Source organism: Tinamus guttatus, unplaced genomic scaffold, assembly GCF_059628265.1.
Source record: "Tinamus guttatus ecotype Peru unplaced genomic scaffold, ASM5962826v1 Tinamus_guttatus_pri_ptg000464l, whole genome shotgun sequence".
Classification (NCBI taxonomy): Eukaryota; Metazoa; Chordata; class Aves; order Tinamiformes; family Tinamidae; genus Tinamus; species Tinamus guttatus.
In genome coordinates this window covers 1,337,073-1,358,562 of record NW_028288998.1, presented here as the reverse complement: position 1 = coordinate 1,358,562, position 21,490 = coordinate 1,337,073, and positions in this window count along the sequence as shown.

The following is a 21,490-nucleotide window of genomic DNA, read 5'->3' as shown; positions in this document are numbered from 1 at the left end:
ATCAGTAAGGGTATTCCTATTATTAAAGATAGTTAGCACAGCAAACCTGAAAGTCAACCTGAAATTACAAAATACTATAAAGAGAAAAAGGAGACATTAAAAAACATTAGATCGCTCAGGCCTGCTCTAGGGATTTGTTCAAGCCTCTTCCAACTTCTCAGCCAAACGCTTCCAATGTATTCACTATTTCATTGCAATCCATATTGCAATACATAGCATTACCTGTGCTTTACTGATTCAGGTATCTTGGAAGTTAGGAACTGGTTAATTTTAACTAGGTAAAGTAATTTTAGGGAAGACTGACCAAATAATTGCACAGGTGAGGGATCAAAAAACTGTGGAAATGATAGCAGTGTTCCAGACTATATGTGGCTAGTTTTGGTTTAAACAAAAAGTCATTGTAGGACAAGGTTCAGACTCATATGTCTTGTTAGATTTTGATCTTGTTAGATGGCAGCTATGATGATTAAGTATATTTCCCGTCTTAAGTATAATGAGTCATGAAAAGCAGGCAAGTCACATATGCCACAAAAAAAAAAAAAAATAAAAAGAGCTTAAGGCTGTTCAGAAGCTGAAGTGGATTCAGAATACACGCATGTGTAGTAGTCTTTGCTTAGTGCCTTGCACCAAGGGCACAGAACACTCGAGCAATTTCAAGTTTCCGGATTCTCACATGAAACTCGGTGTATTGGTGTTTTTTAGCACTCCTGCTGGCAGGGATAAGACCTTCTCCCATTCACACTACATCGCAATCGAACTCCAGAGGCACTTAAGGTGTGCTAGCCACTCACATTGCTGACAGGGCAGTGTTTGTGAGGGTGAGGTCTGAATGAATTTCCTTTCTCTGGGCCAAAGCTCAGATAAGTCAACTTGCCACGTATCCTATATATATATATAAAAAAAAAAAAAACCACCTTTGAAAACAGAACTCTTTACTGCACGTTTCCTCCCTTGGGAAAGGATGAGAGTACAAACAACATATGGCAGATGTTAGTCATGCTGTTTAAAAACCTTGGTAGAAGAAGCTCAGATATAGTTGTGATGATAGGTGTTGAGTGAGAACACACATGGAAAAGAAAGGTCTTCACCAAATGATGTTTGAGATTATGCAAGGCGCTGAAAGGGAAGTACTTGCTGACCTTTCAAAAGGTTTTTTTTTTGCTGGGTTATAAGGATACAGATTGTGTTTAAGTGACCTTTTAACACATAAAGAATAATTCACTCATTACTCTCTTTATTATCCTAGTCACGGCAGTGGGCCCACAGACATTCAGTAGGTATTTCATACATGCAGATTTAATATAAAATGAAGAGATCTTTTGGCTTCAGGGAAAGTTGAGGATTTTTTTTAGGAGCATAAGACCTGGTGGAATGGCTGGATATTTTTCCTTTTAGCACTGCTGATCCATATCTTAGTCCCGGAACTAGCAGATGTTTTCTTTGGGGGAGGAAAAGTGGAATTAAGATCTGGTTGCCAGATTTCATGTTTGGTAATGAAGTGGGGACCAGCAAGAAAGCCAAGCTATTACCTAATTCCTGGCCCAGTTTTAAAGGTTAGTAGGTTAAGATAGTTTTCCATTCTTATGAAACATGCTTTATATTTTCTTATAAGACAGGAAGCATGAATGCCCCAAAGCCATCATCTTTTATCCTTGACCAAGACTTCTGGTTATATTGCACTGCCAAGAATGACTTTTCAATAATACTTTAGAATTTAAGAAGAAGTAAAAAAGGGGAGGAAAATCAAGCCAGAAAAGTTTAAATACTCACACCATCTCACTGGAAAAGTATCTTACTGGGATCTGACATACTGCCCTACATTTTTTTCTCTGGCTAGTAATTGTCTCCTGACTGTCCTACTGGGAGGAATGTTATCTTAAGCACAAGGCCTTCCCACCCTTCTCCAGTATTCAGATGTTTTTTCTGCTTTTTTGATTAACACCCTCACCCTCCCAGAGTTAATATGGATATTTTATGAAGTTTCCTGCTCACTAAATAAAAGCTTGGTTTGCTCTCCGTATTGCAGCACACTAATTCCTGTTCTCCTTGACCTTGTGCAAAACACTCAGGGTGTCTTGAGCAATTCCTGCAGTCAGCCGTGCATGGATGGGCTTCTCCTCTGTTTTCCAGAGCCCTTGGAACTGCTGCAGCTGTATCTAAACCCATGTTTCCTTGCAACATCCAGCAGTATCAGTATAAATCTCATTGCTATTAGAAAGTACAGTTGTGAAGAAAGGACTTTGTAATGTCGTAGTCTGGAACTGGCCTAACTGTGGGAAATCATTCATGGCTATACAAAACCTTCTGAATAATAGAACACAAATAATCTCTCATTATGTTATTTTATAAATAATCTCTCATCATGTTATAATCTCTCATTAGGTTTGAGTAGGAATGGCTAGCTTTTCTTAAAAGAAGCATGGCTGTATAATTTGTGGCTGAACTAGTTTGTCTTACTTACGAGAGTGGATTATGAGATTTTTTTTCTTCTCATATACTTGTTGTCTGTAGTTACACAAGTCAACTAGAATCAGGAAACAGCAGGCGCATCTATTTCCTGACAACCTTAACTGTCCTGGCCAATCCAATTAAAATTTAATGAAGCCATGTGAACTATCTGTTTATTTCATAGGAAGATTCCATAACAAATTTCATATTTTCTCAAGTAATTGTCTCAGAAAATAGGGTGGATCATGCTGGCATTCGTTACATATTGTTTCTAAACAACTGTGTTTTGAATTTAAGAACAGTCTTGATGCAGATGTTTGTGGACTGACAATTCAGCTGGTATCCCTTGACATTTTAACACAACCTTGAGCTGAAAAGGATTTGAATTTGGTACTGCAGATGCCCTTTTTTTTCATAGCATAGAATAAAATTGTGGGCAGAAACCAAATTAACAATTCATAGAGTATCTTCCTAAAACGTGTCTGAGTCTGAACAGCAAGGTGCCCTGCTCTTGCAGGGCGAGCAGCTTGCTTCCACAGACACTAGCTTTCACCAGATACCTTTTTCTTTCTGTACACAAAACCAAATATCTTTGGTGATTCTCACAGAACTTTGATTCCCTTCATAGAGCAACCTGGACATAGGAGGAATCTGCCAGAACTGCAAAAAAAAAGGAAACAAGAAGCTGCACAAAAACACAACACAACCTCCTGCCTCCTCTCAGCCCATGTCCCCCCCGCACCAGTGCCAACATAGAGCATTTTTGCTGGTGAGGCAGCTGCTTTGCTGTGACTACAGCTATTATGCAGAGCAGCCTGTCTGTCTCCCACACTCTGCTAATTATATTCAGCTGTTGTCTCCTGGCTCCCTGAGCTTGCTGGCTTTTTGGGGCAAGGATCAGCTGTTTCTTACATAGGATTGTTGCCTAGTTACAGCATAAGGAGAGCTAATGCACAACCAGAAGCTATTGTGCACTCCCTCTGTGCAAAAGAATGGTGGATGGTGGGAAGTGCTAAAAGATTAGCTATTTATAGATGTTTTGGACCACCTCATAGGCACAAAGGTTATGTAGCTGGGAACATTCACACATCTCAAGAAGTATCTTTCTTGAAAATCTAGCTTTAGGTCTTCAGCTGGTCTAAACTGTTCAGTGTACTGGCTTGAAACATGGTTTGCAAAGGTTACCTTCCTGTGTTTGCGGGCAGGGAACAATTAACCAAGCCTACTCCAAGGTGGCTCTGCTTATCACTATGGCCAAACTCAGTTTGTGTGTTAACTCACATTTTTTTTAATTCTCTTTCTAATGTGAAATGAGAAATCCACCAAAAATCATACAAACACCTGTATAACGAGAGCTCAAAATATTTCCTCTTAAGGTAGTTGCTGTCATAGGCCTCCATTTTACCACATGAATATGCTCTCAGATTTCAAGTACATTGCAGATTATAGCAGAACTGATCATCACTTTCATTTTTGTTCCCTCAGTTGAAAATGCAGATGCAGCTGCTGCTGACTTCTGCATAATATAATGCCTGTTTGGAATAGATCCTATACTCAAAACTCTCAATGCACTTTTCAACACAGGCTGCCCAGAGAGGTTGTGGAGTCTCCTTCTCTGGAGATCTTCCAAACCCTCCTGGATGCCCCCCTGTGCCATGTGCTCTGGGTGTCCCTGCTGGAGTAGGGGGGTTGGACTAGGTGATCTCTAGAGGTCCCTTCCAACCTCAGCCAGTCTGTGATTCTGTGATATATGTTAACGAAGTACTAAGACATGGGAGTCCTGACCAGTTTAGCTGTCATAGTTGAATTTCTCAGTGTTCGTGAGCAAATACCCATTTATCTATGAACTCCAAAATGAAAGAACCAACTAGCTGAAGAACTACAATGGTTTATGTGACTCAGGCTGACCTCTGAACAAAAGCATGACTTCAAAAGCAAACAGAAAGTTTTACAGGACTCCAAAGTGAAATGACTAAGCTCTGAATTTGATGATTTTCTTCTCAGTCTTTCTACCATGAAACTTCTGCTTAATTCCATTAGTATTTTCCATTTATGTAATTAAAAAGAAACAGTCACTTTGAGTTTTTCTTACACTTCCTTCTCAGTAAGTGTTGCCAACTAAATATGCCGTGTGTGAAGAATTTCAAGCCCTACAAATGACAAAGTGTTTAAAGACTTACGCAAAGAATAACGTAACAGGGAAATGAATAAAATGATCTAATCACATTGCTATCACCTATTTCTGTGGTTACTTTTGGCTAAAGGGGAAATAAATGTTACTGATTAGTAACAATGTGCATGTGCTTTGGAAGTTGATATTCTGGCCTTGCAAGCTTCCAAGCTTGCTGATTTGAACTTGATAAAACTCCGCATGGCTCACACCAACAGTAAATGATCCTTTTTGTTTAGGTCTTTCTTGTGATTACCCAAGTCTACCTCAAAATTCCAAGTAAGTGAAGTGTATATTATGAGAGACCTATCCCCTACTGACAGGGAAATGAAATATAATCACTAGAAGATCTGAGCAAAGTTACATCTTCTTAGTTTCGGTTGCTCAAATTCTAATTTCCTTAAGCTGTTTTATTCCCCTGTTGCCCACTCTTGCAAAACAGCATTGAATTGACTTCATTACATCAGGATTAAGTAAGGACTTTTCTGTGAAATTATTTTGATTGGACTGCTGTGGTAGGCTTTTGCCACTAGAGAGCAGATTCACACTACACAGTAGAATATGCTCACCAGGAGATGTTAAAAGGGCTGGAGTAACATCCTGAAAATAGTACCTTTCAAATACAGTCACCTGGTACCATAGTTCTCTGTTAGTCTCAAATGGGTTTGGGTCCTGATTATTGTAATGTGATTCTTTCAAACTGTGTGCATGTTTGAGGACTTCAGTGGAACTTTCCAATTCTCTTCATACCAACGTAAAATTCAGGAAAAATCAAAACATTCAGAAGAAACAAGCATGATCCTTTTTTGACATGTTTCCATGGCTTTACTTGCATAAACTAATAGAGCATGATTAGTTAATTCTTAATTCTTTAAAAATATATATACGTCACTTCCTTAAAACAATCTTCCTCTACCTTTGCATTAATTTGTGCTTAGCAGCAGCCTGGAAAGAGCCCTTAGCTATAGAGGCACTGGGATGCAGAAAGGCTGTGTGCTGGGAGTTGCGTTGTCTTTTAACTGTTATCGGGAAAGGCAGTACTCCATGTCCGTAGCTCCCCAGGATTGTTTTTAGCAGTGATAATTCTGTAAACTGATTCACAGGCCTGTGGTCCCCGCATTCCCTCAGCAGAGCTGAACAGAGGGCAGAGTGCAGCGAAAGGGCAGGCGCCCTCCACGCCAGCATTGCGCAGGCTGCCCTTGCCCAGTTCTCAGTGGTTAGTAGTTAATGCTCTGGCAGAGTGCAGGAGTCCATCTGGATTGCTCCTTTCCAGCAATGTCCCTCCTAAACCACGTATGTGTAGGAAGGTGGGGTCTTGTAAAATGCTTTCAAGCTTTCCCAGTATCTGAAAGAAGCAAAGACTTTATGGAAGCAGAAAAGAGCAGCTCAGAAACCGTGTTTGTTGTCCAAGTACACAGCAAAACTGTAATATTTGATGTGGAAACCTGTATCCATTAAAAACAATAATTGTTTTAATCTTTGATCAAAATAGGGATAACCTCAAATCTTATTACTGGGCATATATTCTTCTACTTGCTTTATCCTTCAGCTGAGAACATCAAAGATGAGATGCTTCAGTTTATTCTTCTAGTTTTAGCACAGGGGGAAAAAAAAGTGCTGCTGAATAAGGTCAAAAACTAACCTGGCTGATGTAACAACCAAGTTTCATCAGACAAATGTGCTATATTCCTTTCATTATTTTAAATGTGCAATGCACAGGCTTCATGCGCAATTTGTTAACTTAGGCAAGAGCATAGCTCATAGTTTCCTGTGTTTGAACACTGCAGGGTATTTTTCACATCCTTAAAAGATTTCCAACACTGAAGTTTTCTTTTCCTCCAGTTTCTTCACTGGGTTCTGTCAACTCGAACACCCAAACCTCTGATAAAGATATAGTTGTAGCTCTGAAGATTTTTAAAGAAATCTGTATCTCAGAGAATGTTTTAAATCTCTAGTATATCTCAGTCGGCATGACCTTATGGATCCTAAGGAGCACAAAGAGGATCTAGTCTGTATTTCAGTTGTGTAGCTGTTTCTGTAATGCATAGTAGAACAGAATGCATAGTAAAAGCTGTGAAAATTTTAAAGTTGAAACATTAGTCACCTGTTGGTTGTGCATGCAGGGAATGATGAGAAACTCACATTTAATTTAATCTGTTAAGCTTAAAAGGGGATGAATATGTTCTTGCACATTTTTGTCCATGCTTTGTGTTTTGGCTGAGGGAAACATCAAATTGAGATGGTATGTGCAATACACGATGGAGGAAAAAAATTCTAGTGCATGTCCTGGGGGGCCTGCAAGTTTATACTAGAAAATACACTACAAGTGATACAGGTGTCCTCAGAAACCTGCAAATATTAATGCTTATGTGATTCAAATATTATTTTGTGCTTTCTGAACAGCATGCATAATTCCAAACATACCATTGCTATTTTTGCCTTTGTGGTATCAACTTGTTACTGGAGAACAAGAAAATAAGGAATAAAAGACACATCTCTGCTGCCAAGGAAAATGCAATTCATGCAAATGGCAAAAATGTCATTTAAAAATGAGGTTCAACTTCTCAAAGTCTTGATGCCTCATTTACATTCTTCCTAAACCACCAAAAAAAAATCTCAGCTTTGTCATTCCATTTGGTTTGCTTCCCTAGTTGTCCTTTGTAAAACACCGTGGCTGATACTGCTGGCCTTACCTAGCAATTCCTCTACCCATGACTGCAATCCAGTTCTTCTAGCACCAGCCCCTCACAGTGACAACACTTGCTGTCACCCAGGGCTCAGTGAGGGGATGAGCTGGGCTCTTTCAAAGCTGCCAGCAATTAGTGGAGCACCTCCGGTCCTAGCTGATCATGTTCCTTTTAAGGAACTTTATCATTATATGCTTATAAATGAAGGAGACGGGCTTCAGCAAACTTTATGACTATTTATGCATTGCCTAGCTAGGTTGGGATTCTCAATTGGTTTAAGATGTTGTGGTTTAAGATATTATCCTTTCGGTTACTGCCAAGCATGGTAGAAGGGCCTGGGAGTATTAGTCTTTGGACCAATTGATAAGCTTTGGTTTAAGTGTAGCTAAATCATTATAAACTAGTTGTTGTCCTACAATATCTATGACAATACAAAAGTGTATGTGAAGAAGGCAAAAATGGTTTTTTAACAAATTAACATTTGCACCATCTAGGTCAGTGCTGTGGTGCTGAGAAGGCAGCATGTTTTTGTGCTTGACTATGATTCCTATACATGCAGCTACCATTTCCTCCCCATTTTCACATTAGTCACAGGAAAGCTAGACCAAGGCAGTCAGCATACTCCGGTCAGAAGCAATATAACTGGAATTCTATTTATGGCTCTAGCACAGAATTTGTGATTTCTCATATTCCTATAGAAAAAGGAAGAACATAACTTCCTCCAGTCTCATACCAGCAAGCTGAGTTTTTAATATTTGAACACTACAGAAGTGAATATGTTAGGCTTTATGATTAATTTCTGGTGACATGATACAGCAATCTTTTTAAAGGTTGCTAGAAGTCAGAACATTTCCTACCATTACATGGGGAAATGTCAATCAACTGATCATTTAAATATATGCATCTATGTACCTTAGACAAAGGTAGATTTGTATTCCAAAGTGACACCAAGTACTGAAATCCAGCAGTTCATGAAAAGGGAGCTGGTCCCATCAGTGAGATCTGAGGAAACCTGGAGCTCTCGTTACTCTTCCTTTTGCTCTGTTTTACACTTCTATGTATATTCCTTCTGAGCTGAGCTTCAAATGGAAATGCCAAGCTCATACACCCACAGATTTCGAAAGAAATAGATCTGTAACCAGTCTGAAGCTTCTGCTCCTGCAGGAAAGTGTGATTTCTTTCTGCAATGTCAGCTGTCACTATCCAGAAAGATCTTCATGATTCAGGGAAAAATAGTTGGGGTTATTTAAAACTTTTGCATGTTAATCAAGAGCTATCATTCAGCGACCTACTTCCAGCAGAAAACTGTCTTGAAGGATTTCAGATTCTTTCTAGAATTCCTGTTTTTGCAGCAGTTGTTTGCTTATGCGCAAGGAATCTCAATGAATTCATCACAGCATTGACTTTGTGCTCCTGTGCTAGGACATATGGTTACACCATGCGGAACAGTAGCCTAGGGACCTCCTGATACAGCAATTAAAGAAGTAAAACCCTGTTTTTTTCAACAGAGTAATAGAGTTTTTAATAGAGTTAACAGAGTTTTTAAGAATGCCCCTGGACAGTAGAAAGATGAAGGACATCTTGAGGCATCTCTATTGTTAAAACACCAAACTTCAAACACATCATATTTGCCATGCAATGTATTTATATATAACCCATTGGAACAGATCAAATAGGAAAAATGTGTTAGATATGATGAAATTTAATCAGAACTTTATATGATTTATGCAAATTCACTGTGGTTGTTAACTTTCTTAAATCAAGAAGGAATCCTGTAAAAACATCCATAAGGAATCTTACAGGAGGAGACATTTGTTATTATATAATGGTGTTTTTAGAAGAAATGCATTACATTTTTAAATGCACATCAAGAGAGACTACATGAAATAAAAAAACCCTGTGCCTATTTTTCAGTCACAGTTTCAGTCAAGACTTCAAAAGTTGAAAACAGATTGTTTTCCCTTCTCCTAGGTATTTCTTCAATGTAAGGACATCCTGAGGGCAGCTCTGCTTTGTCTTGCCTAAGTAATTCATTCCAGAAGACACTGCTGGGAAGGACCAAGCCCTACAGATACTTGTGGAAAGGCCTCTGTAAATTTCCTTTTAGACTCCTCGAGAAATCCTAGCCCTAATTCACATTAGGGCATGTAAGTATGACTTTACTAGTAAAGTGATTTACATTTACACACTGTTAATGATGTATGGTGATGATTCATTTGCACAAATCTAGGAAAAAGGAAAGAGTTCCCCACTTTCTTAATGTTGAGTTCACTTGAACTGGAGGTCTGAAATATTCTAGTGTCCTGGAGGATGCCTGACTAGATGCTCTAGCCCATTACTGCATCTAAAACGATACTTAAACACAATTGGCACTAAAACCCAATGCCGTCTCCATTTGATGGCAGTGTAGGAGAAAAATTGAACTCATTTGGATGTGTCCACCCCTAGGGTATAAGAAAGTTTAAAATTAGAATGCACATTCAGAAAAACATGACAGTCCAAACAGCTCAGGTGCTGTTTGGGCAGCCCAGCTGAGTATAGGGATGGCTTCCACCTTGCATGTACGGGGTCCATCCCTCCAAAGACTTTATAATCCTCAGAAAAACACTTTCTAGTCTTACTTTCCCCGCTCCATGCTAGGCACAGAGAGTGCACATGTACAAAGCCCAGATCTGCAATGCACCCTGACAAGGAGGACACACCAAATCACATCACCCGTCATAGCTACCAGTGAGGAAAGTGATCCCCACCAGCTAAAAAGCAGGTGAGTTGCTATGTGATGTGATGCCTGCTGCTGACACACGTGTACTAAGATTCAGGATCAGATTCAGCTCTCTAACTCCCAGAGGATCACAATAAGCAGGACAAGACTCTTGGGTGTAGTGGGGACATATTCCTCTTCCACCTTGCCCGTCGCTAAACAGGGGGAAAAAATGTCCTATGGAGCCTCACGAAAGCCCAAGAAGGATGACAAGCATTGTCTAGTATGGCATGTAGGAAGTCCGGGGTTATAGTTAGTGTTTCTGGGTTTTGTTTTGTTAGAAATGTGTAGTTTAAAGCAAGGTTTTAACGATCAATTGAGCTCTAACACCCATTTGAAGGACAGTGAGCTTGAAGCTCATCAATCAAAATAAGACTTGATTAGAGTTTTCGTTATCCATCCTCACTTTTAGTAACATATCAGCTACCACATAAAAGACTAATGGAATATTAGAATATCATTGCATCCCTTAGCATGGTTTTCTTTTGACAAACAATCAAAACTGTGATTTTACTGCGTCATTGAACTGAAGGACCTCCTCCTTTTGGGGGGCAAATACATATATTTCATTTGGCAGCCCTCCATCCTATGTTGGTTTTGAAAAGATATTATGCCAAAGTCGAATTTTCTCTTGTAGCAGCAACTAGTTAGCTTCTGTCCCTCTGAGATTTTGACTAAAAATTCTGGATAAATCCTGTGACCATTTTAGCAAAAAAATCAATACACAGAGCTAACAGAAATATTCCACCAGAAATCTCAGAATTTCTAGCAATTCTGCAAACAGCCTGCATTCAGCTTGTACTGATGAGTCAAACTCATCTCGTACACAGAATGAAGTCATAATTACCAGCTAAACCACACACGTTCTTTCCCACCAGGCCATGCATAGTATTCTAACTACTGTTTTAAACACAATCCACAGCCTAAAGCACTGAGTGAGGCTGGCTGCTCTTGCCTTTATTTGATTCCCTGTACATCCCAGCCAAACCACATTAAATGCTGGGTTAAATGGCTGCATCAAGTTATTCCCAAGTTCTGTCACTGTTATGTTATATCCCTGCCTCAAAGACAACTCAGCATTTTTGATGCAGAGATACTACCCCAAATTGCAATTTAGCTGTAAAAAGTGACATAGGCTGCCCAGAAATTACAGTGGGAGGCAGGAGGGATCATGCAGCTACTGAGCTCATCCATGTTCCTGTTTTTTTTTTTTCTTCTTTTTTTATTTTTATTTTTATTTTTCTCTTGCTATCTTGTTTTCTCAATCCCCAAGCAAAACACTGGTTGTTTTATTTGCCAATATGCAAAGCTGACTCTGGTGACTTCAGGCTTCATCTTCTCCTAAATAATGAGGCCTGTGGCCTCACCAGGATTCTGTTGACTGCAGTGGAACCATTCCACGTACGCAATCTTTTAATAGATGGGATTCTGGCCTGCTGCCCTTTTTTCTTTTTTTTCTTCTTTTTTTTCTTTTACACTGTAGTATTTGCAGTAGTGTAAGCAAAGTGAAAGAATTCTTGCCTCGGTGAAATAATTTTAGTTGCACAGTGTAAATGTATGAGGAAAGAAAGAAATGGGATGCTTCAGTTCTGCTGGCTGGTGCAACAGAAAGACAAAAAGCGGCCAAAATACATTAAATTTGTCTAAGAATAAATATTACTTGAGGACTAGATTGTGTCAATCCTTACGTTTTTTTAGTGCTTCTCCCCCCCCCAAAAAAAAAAAAGAAAAAGAAAAAAAAATCTTATCAACACATATTCACATAGAATTAACAGTCAGGTAAGTACCTCATGAAGGTGCAACAATGTCAATATTAAAACTGGACATCTTTTTTAAAAAAAGATTGGTTAAGCTGTCCACTAAATCTGATACAGAAATTAATGCATGGAATTCTTACAGCTTGTGCTTATGCAGGTTGTCAGGTTATATATCTATAAAGGTCCTTTCCAAATCTGTGAATGAGTCAGCATTACAAAAGTAGCTAATCCTTTTTAAGGCAATGGGGAACCTCTCATTAAATTTGATGGCCTGGCAGAATATAAGTTGCATAATTTATACAGGGAGTGGGTTAAAAAAAAATGCTAACATGCCACTTTGTCCAGGTCAACAGACTTAACTTGCATAGGAGCGGAACTTGCATAGAACTGGAAGATAGCACAAGAAAGTGTTGGTGCTCAAATTTTACACGCAATTTACACACGCTTTCAGTTTGTATGTGCAGTCATAGTAAAATTTTGCATACAAATGACAAGTGTTCATTATTTTAATGCAATGGCAGTATTGAGATATGAACTGTACAATTACACCGTTGCCTTGTAAAATATACCATCTGATTATTTTGCAATATTATGTAGCAATTAAAAAAACCTGTGGGAGGGTTGAATCTCATTATCCTATAGTTTCTTCTGTCCATGCCTTATTTGCTAGTTCGGTTTGCATGATTTCCCCCTCCCTGCAACTATGCACAGAATTGTTATACTGATATCCAATTCATGTCTTTCAGAATTTTTCTGTGTTTTTAATTATAATATTCAGTTTTTATGTATTGAACATTTTCATCATTACTCTTTCAGCTTTAACTGGGGATAGAATTTAAATCAATGCTCATTTTTACACAGCTCTTAGATTTCTTGTACCTAGTTCTTACATAAAAACATAGAAAGCCTAGGTAAAAATTCTATACTGCCTGACAGCCACAAATATTTTAAAAAGTGTTTAGATCTATGATTCAAAACTATTTCTGTTTTACAAAAACTTATGTGCATCTTGTGGTTCCCCAAAGTCCTAGATACTAACTTCTTTCCACTGCTGAACATTATAGAAGAAGTAGTCTGATTATGTGAAAGGCTTTTTTTTTTTCCTGTTGATTAACATGCTAAGAAATTGCTTAATAAACTATTTTCAGTAGTGATGTCACATTCAGTCCTTAACAGCAACAAAGACAATGTATGATGTATGCCTCTACTCCCATATATATATATTTTGACATTTTTTCTACTATATTGTTGTAAATAAAAATTCTGTTTAAATGAACTTCAGCATACATTTTTAGCAGCACATAGAAATATAGCGTGTGTCTTAAAGTTGCTGTGATCTTGAATCTCAAAATCATCTTTTCTTGATATACAGTTAAGTATTACTTGGAATTATACATGATTCTATTTCCTGTTTCTAGAAAGAGAAATACTAAGGTAGTACGGAAAAGCGAGTGCCCCAGAAGGTCCTGGCAGAGATAGGAATTACAAAGATAAGAATCTGCAGCAGCTTGCAATAACTGTTTAGCTATCTGGATGCTCATCCAAACTCAATTCTAACAGACTTTCTCATCTCCCATTAATATTAGTTTCAACTCTGCAACACATCTTTTTTTTTATTATTCCCATTCTTCTCTTTCAAGGGTGATGTAAATACTTTTGGCCTAAGGTGAAGACCTTTCACGTGCTGCATGCATCAAGTAACTGGAGCAAAAAAATAATCTCTAAACTGCTTGTAATATCTTCTAGATGGGACATGAACTCAGTACACTGCTATGAACTTGTTTTCTTTTAGTACCTTAGCGCTTTGGTTCAAAGTACTTATCTGCATGTCTAATTCTAAGCAAAAGTCCATTCCCACAACTAAAATCAGTTCCATCTCTCAGAAAATTTGCAAATTCAATGCCCAGTGAAATAACTTATGCAACCTCTGGTACAAATTCTGCCTATCTCCCTAGAAACCACTTCTTCTAGCCCAGTGTTATCTAAATATAAGGTTTATGGGATAAAATAATATCTTTTAATCAATTTAGCACTGCTAGCTGAGGGTAAAAAGCACAAGCTTTTGATTAGCATTTTTTTGCATATTAAATATTTTCTCTTAAAATGTAAATTGCGGTGGATATGCTGGTCAAGTTTCAAATAGTTTTTAAAGGCTGATTAGTATTTCATTCTTAAGATTAAAAGGACTACCAGAAAGACTTTCAAAAACAAACACAAAAATCCTTTAATTAGGAAAGCTTTGCAGTTTCTGTGATGACTAATCTTTGCTGTGATTACATACTTAGCTCACCACCAAAAGAAAACCTAAGCAATTAAACAGCAGTTGTTAAGGGAAAACTTTTCTGATACAGACATCCTGCTACTTCAGAACAACCTCCTCTTCCAGAAGCTTAAGGAGGAAGTTACTTTATATGCCACAGTTAAATGTTAAGTCCAAGTTAAGTGTTTAAGTTATGTACAGTCAAGTCTGCTTTCCTATTTTCCAAGTAGTACAGAAATCCTCTATTTCCTACTACTGTTAGCTCCAGGTTTTCCAAAGATGGGACTGACTTAAGAACAAAACAAAACAAAAGCCACAAAATCTGAATGATGTGTTGCTTTTGTCTTGAGGCTGTATTTGAAACAGGATTTGCGCTATTTAAAGCACCCATGCTATTCGACACCTTTCCCCTCAGAAGTCCCTTTCCAGATCTGAATATGGGAGTCCTGCTGGCTTTTACCCTAAGCACTTAAATCTTTAATATTTTGCAGCATTTCGCATTTTTGAGAAAAGTTGGACTGGTTTTAGTTAGATTTTCCTTTTCTCTTCACTTTTCTTTTTCTACAAGTCTCTTCAGGTTTTCCAGGAATAAATCATTGCAGTAATTTACTCTCTTCTCTAGCTAAATACTACAACATGAAATACAGAAATGCAATGAAACTTACATGAAATGCATGAAAAGGCAATTTCTATTGCTACTTTCTTATCATGTCTACTTACTGATTGCTACCACAAGCCACACAAATCAGGAATAAGTGTCTGTTAAAACCTGCAAGTGTTTATCCTCAACAAGAAGCAAGGATTTAGCGCCTGTAGAGGTTACCCGCAGTCTTGAACTTGTCTCCTTCACCTTTCCTTTACTTGACGCTGATGATGCATCAGCTGAAATTGCAGACTTTGGAAGACATTTTACTGTTTTGAATTGAAAAGATAAATGATTTCACTGGCAGTTTCATACTCAGCTTAGCACACAAGAAAGGTTAAAGAGTAGAAAAAAGGAAAGGAGGTACAAGAAGTCTTGGCTGAATAAAAAACATTTTACTAAATAGTAACTCTAACTAGTAGGCAAAAAATGGCTCTTTCCTGAATCTGCCTGTGGCAATAAAATGCCTGGTAGGAATTCATGTCTTTCTTCTGCATCTGCTCTCTGCCATTCTAATAGCTGCTGGAAAGACAGCTTTGTAGCTCTGAATAAATACCAGCTTAAAACTCTAAAATGGGGCCACACAGTATCAGTTAATCTGCTGTGTGCAACAAAAGCCCCCTGCCTCCCTCTCATGTAATGCAGTTCCCCACAAATACCAGACAGTATTGAGGTGTTACTATATACAGTTTGTAAAACCCCTTGACTTGCAAATCAGAACTGGCAGTTCACATTGATGTGTCTCACCTCTTTGATGCTGGACAATTGGACTGCCTTCTTGTCTGCTTCGTTGTATGAAAAGCAGAAGGCAAGGGAGATACTAGAGCATAATGCTAGGATTTCTACAGTTCAACCTAAACATTCCTATTTTAGCAGCAAACCTCAGGACCACATGGATTTGTGCTCTACTGAAAATGAAAATAGATTAGCAGTTCTAGGGGGAAAATAATTCTGTTTCCAGCATCCTCAGCCAAACTGGAAGAAAGAGTCTTTTCAAAGAATAATTTTGTAGCTCTCATAAAGTAACAGTTTAGAAACAAATGAAGACTGAAGCCTTAGAGATTGATTATTTCATATGCTCATTTTTTAAGTGGAAAAAATACTGCCTTTTCCCAAAATACAAAACTGTGACTATATTAGTGCCTATACTGATGTTTAAGCAACATGGGTGGGAATCAGGATAGGGATTTTGTTTCTTACACTGTATATAGTATATAATGACAAAAATAGAGAATGTTTCCATTCTTGGCAAAGCATGTCCACTTTGTGTGATGAAACACAGAGCTTCAAATTCCCTTTAAATGAGCTTAGGTCCCACAACCAGAAATTAATCTTATATGAGTGTTATATGGATTACTTTCAATAAACACTAACACAATTTGAGAGAAAGTCTATTAAACTATAATAAGCCTTTGTCTGCTGAGCGAGACTTTCTGGGTGACCGTGAATATAAAATATTTTTAAGCCTGTCTGGGCTTTCGGTGAATCAGAAAAGAAATCTCCAGCCATCAAACACAGGACTCCTTCAAGTGGTTGCTGTAACAGAAATATTGACAGAAATCAGACCCAGTAAATGGGCTATGAATTGTCTCTACAAAGAGAAGCAATAAAGAAAAGGGGAGAAGCGCTGGGAAGGCACATGCAAGATAAAATCTAAAGTATCACACATGAAACAGTAGAAAAACCACTAGTGACTTGAAAATATTCACAAAGAATGTGGTTTTAATTTGAGGTCACTTCCTAGGAAAGATCATATCAGAGAAGAACCTTCCAATCTAGGCAAATGCACTAGCCCCGTAGTTTATCCACCCCTATCTATCTAGGTGAAATACATGCTAATATAATTCAGGCAAAGGTACACAAATGTTGATTAGTCTGCTGAAACATCAGGTAACATGGTGAGTTAATCCTCTCAGTCAGTTTTCTTTGACATTTCTCCTCCTTCTTGAGCCGAGTATAAGTCCAGATCGTGACTCGGTAGAGGTTCTGATGACTGAATAGGATGCTCTTTACATCTGTGTGTTGGACTTTTGTAAACATAAAAATGAAGTGAGGTATCTGAACAGTCACAATCTCAACCTAGAATTACCTTTTTTATAACTGTTTCAAAAATCACCAAGAACTGATGGATGTAACCTCCTGGGCAAAGTCTTACCTTGGCCTGCACAGAGGCCAATGCTATAACCTGGCTCAGACTGCTTGTGGGGATTGGGGATGAAGGGAAGCAACATGTAACCAGTCTAAGACACGGGCAGATGACAAGCAAACCACACTAGCCTCCTTCTGGACTGCCATGGGGCAACAAAAACAGGGAACTTCTCTATCCATTAGCCGAGAGAGAAGACAAACATAACTTCAGTTTCCTCATAATGACAAAGCTCAAACATGCATTCCTCATCCTGTTGATTTGGTCTCTAGAATAATATATCTCTGTTTACTTTGGCTCCAAAATGTGCTACACAATAAGCTAAGACTGTGCTAAACGAATTCCATCATAAGGGAAAGTAAACGCTTGTCATTGTAGAAGCAAAGCTATGTTTTTAAAACATAAGTTTGCCTTCTCAGAAAGAAGATTTCTAGTCTCACATTGCAGTTATTTGGAAATATGCTGTTGTCTAGCAGGACTGTCTGAGAATTTAGAAGGCCAGCTTTAGAGCTAAGTTTTGCCTCAGTCATTAGCTGAGTATAAGCAATAATAAAATTTAAATGCATTTCATGGTGGCTATTGCAAGAAATATTGCAATTCATTTCTGAAGCAAAAGGCAGAAGGTCAAAAAACATGAACTCCCTGAATGGATTAGGCACCTGTCAGAAACCAGCTGCCTTGAGTTTTTGCTGTCCTTTTGGGCAAGGGAGATTTTACTAGAGAGTTACCTCATAGTCTTACCGAGTGCGATAAATGGGAAGCTTACTTGAATCTTGCCCTGTAGTACTGATACTTGTAGCTGAATCCTGGAAATCTGTTAGTTAAGCTGTTTCTCCTTCCTTTCCTCATGAAGAAATTTTAAATCAAACCCTAAAATAATGTGTTAACACATGTGTGTGAGATGTGGTTGAATCACATCGTCAAGTCCCAGCCTAAACGGTTATAAGAGCTTTCCTCTCCTAGTGCCACTCACCCTGTAACAGCATGCAGCATCCTTGTTTTCCAGCATCCCTACTGTTCTCCTCGCCTTTGCTCATTTGCAGTGACAGTTTTATGGACTTACTGCTAATTTGTGATTTTTGTGATTTGTGTCTGTTTTTTCCTGAATTATTACTCTCTGGTACTCTGATTCCATGTAGTACATATTTCCTAATGGAAGAGCTGTAAAAGTCACCAGCCGGATGAAAGAAGATAAAATATTTATGGAAAGTAACTCTAGATAATAAGAATAGCTGATATGATGGGCTTTTTCCTCTTTTTTGCCATTTGCAGTCATCAGTCAAGATCTGGTTTCTCAAGATTCTTCATTGCCTAACAGTTACGCTTTCTCTAGCTGGTTGGTTTTGAAGAGACTCCGTTTGATCCTTTCTAAAGGAATAGAGATCCTGAATGCTGCAGGGTTAAGAATACATAAAGCACAAAAAGATTGGAATGTTTTTTGAGTATTTGACTAAGCCACAGATGTCTATTTGGTTCGGATGAGCCTTGGTTGTGAGGAAGATGCCTGTTCAAAACTGCATGTAGGTTCTAGTTGGCTACATCAACAGGCAATTAGTCATTTCTATTCATATCCAGATTTCTGAAACCATTTAATAGCTACATATCAAATGCACTGGAATTTCAGTTTTTCATGTTTAGTAATACAAACATGCCACATCATGACTCATGTTGTTCATTGTCTATATAAAAAAGTAGCTGCTGTCAGCCAAATGGAAAGAATCAAGTAGTCAAACATTTAGAGGTACTTTTATTCTATTTTAGAGAGTGGTCTTTATCTTTTTTCTTTCCCTTCCCCTATTTAGGAGCAGCTTTTCCAAGCACATGTTTTGTATTATTTTAGGGACCTTGCCAGGACTGTCCAATTTAATAAAAGTCAATGTAATATTATTTTAACCAATGCAGTCGAAAGCCCCAAATTATAATGTCACTTGGAAACTCTAACTGGAAAACAACTTTACTTGCCACAGGGTTTAGATAAGCATGAAGGAGTTGAAAGTCGATGGTATGAATTTTTATCTGGGTTGTAAAATTCTGGGGTTTTTTTAGTTATTCTTTTCTGAAAAACTAAACTTCAAGGGTTTCAGCCAGCCATACTTAATTAATCAAGTCCTAGTTTATTACCAGGGAACTTATGTTGCAATTTGCAGCTGGCTGTTTACCAGTGGGCTCAAGGCTTGACATTCAGTAATGAGTTCTGCCTTACATTTCCCACAGCAGCATCCCTACAGAGCTCTTGCTTGCTTGCTCAACCGAGTCTTTTCTAAGCCCTCTGGGGTGGGGACTGTCTTTCCCTAATTGATCAGATTGATGTCCAGCAGTTGACCTTTTCTGTCCAAATTCAAGCTTCACTATGGGCAATCTTTTTTTAAAAAAAAATCTGTATTTAGTTAATGGAATTTTTTAAATTTAAAGATTATCTTAGCACTGAAACACAGTTCTGCCTAGTTGCTCACTTACTTGATTCAACTTAGGCAACTTAACATTTACCTACAAAGCCCTTTTCTAGGTTCTTGATAGGTAAAGCACCATTGTAAGAATACTAGCAACACATTTAACTCCATTGTAATTTAGAAGAGGTGAGAGAATTTGTATAATTTTGCCTTGTTTCCCTTACCACCACTGAAGAGATTTTTATAGTGTCATAACTTTCAAGAAACTGCTCAATTCTTGTGCTCCACTGATGGCTTCATGCTTCATTGTCCTTACAAATTGAAGATTTGAAGCTGTAAATTTGACTGAAATCTGCAGAAGCAAAAGAAACTTGTACAGTGTTGGCAGACTGGTTTGGTTAGAAAACAGCTAATTTAAAAATATATCATTTTTCATTCATAGATGAGGCTAAAAATCTCTAAGGAAAACAAGGCTTCTTTCCCACTGTCTGAAAAGCACAGAATGAGGCTAATGCATCTTGTTACATCATGAGTGCCACACTAGTCAAAATATCTGCTCAAGGCAATAAAATGCGATCATTACTGAAGTGTCTTGCTAAATTAGAGTCTAACAGATTCTGATACCTAAACATAGGTACTTCATGTAAAACGCATTCATCTTTACCTTTTCTTTGTTCTTTCCAATAGAAGTACTTAGAAATAGTTTCAGGAGGGTACAAACTACATACAAAAGTGCTTTTTTAAATAATGCGGGAAGCATAAGATGCTAATAGTTTGATGTATTGATTGACTTTGTGTTTCTCTTAAAGATTTATTGTATAATTCCAGAAACTAGCAAGTTGTACAAGTTATACTTCAGGAAATTTTCCTGTTTAATTTGGGGGAGACCAAAGGCCGAGTTGTAGCTACTTTCATAGTTATAATCTCACCTCTTTTTTTTTTTTTCCTTTTTTAGGAATCTGTTATTTTTTTATATGTCTGAAGAGATCTGGCATTCTAGCTAAAACGTGTCTATTTTTAGGAATGAACAAAATGACGCTTTCAGTGTGCTAAAGTCTGTCCTATTTCCTGAATAACTTAGCAGAGTAACTACAGAAAATGGAAGACTTTTATCCTCCCACCTCTTTCTACATCAGGAGTACTTTGAGCATGATCTTTTCTTACACTTGATAGTGTTGCAAAATAAGCTTTTCAAGAACAACTAGTTAAGTAAATTTAGTGTGAAAAGAGATTTAAGTCTGATATCAAAAATATTAATTTGATACCACTCTAATTTTATGCAGGCTATTTCCAGGCTATGTGATTTGGGGAAGTATATGAACTTCTTACTGAAGTATATGAACTTCTTACTAGTGGTGTTGTTCATTACTGGGGCAATGCTTGATAGATGAGTAATTGTATGAAAATTGCAGACATGCTCAAAAATATACAAAGCAATTCTGGCAGTCGTAGACCTTATTTGGCAAGTGGCTTTTAAACACTGGCTTACTTACTTCTGAAGGTTAAGCTCATCTTATTCAGGTATGATAAATTATCTGAGGCATTAGGTTAGTAATGAGAGCTAAAATGATATATAAAAAGAAAATTGTGAAGGTCTTGATTAGATCTTAGTAGAAATTCTGCTATGCCTGTTATACAACTCCATCAGGAGCTAGCAACACCAGCCACTGATAGACTCAGCACAAAGAGGCAGCTCCTAATTTAAAGGACACACTGTATAATTATTTTGAGAAAATATCAAAGAAGTGAAGGTCTGATACCTGTGTGTGCCCATAGCTACCCCCTGAACAAGCTATAGTAACTAGATGCGCAGGCACAGAAAAGCAACTTTTTCATTCCAGGTAGCTTTGCTCTTAAATGTGAACAAAATATAAAAAACATTTTTGTCCCTCTACCACTCCTCCTACTTTCTCCTTCTACCACTGCATCATTCAATTCAGATTTTAGTGCTGACTAGAGTGACCCCGTCTCACTCCCCTGAGCAGACGGGCTTTGCAGTGCACTCCTGGAACACCTCGGATTCAGATTATTTGGCTGAGGCTGCACCCACCTCTCTCCCTCTCCACTCCCCCACAAGGCCGGTGCCTTTAGGTAACCTGCTGCTCTTTATAAGCAGCCCGGGTTTAGCTTCACCCATGACTGTAGCTCAACTGTGTAGCAGCACAGCAAGGAAAAGGGGGCCTGTGAGCACCAAACCACTTAGACTTGATTTTAACATGAGTTAATGG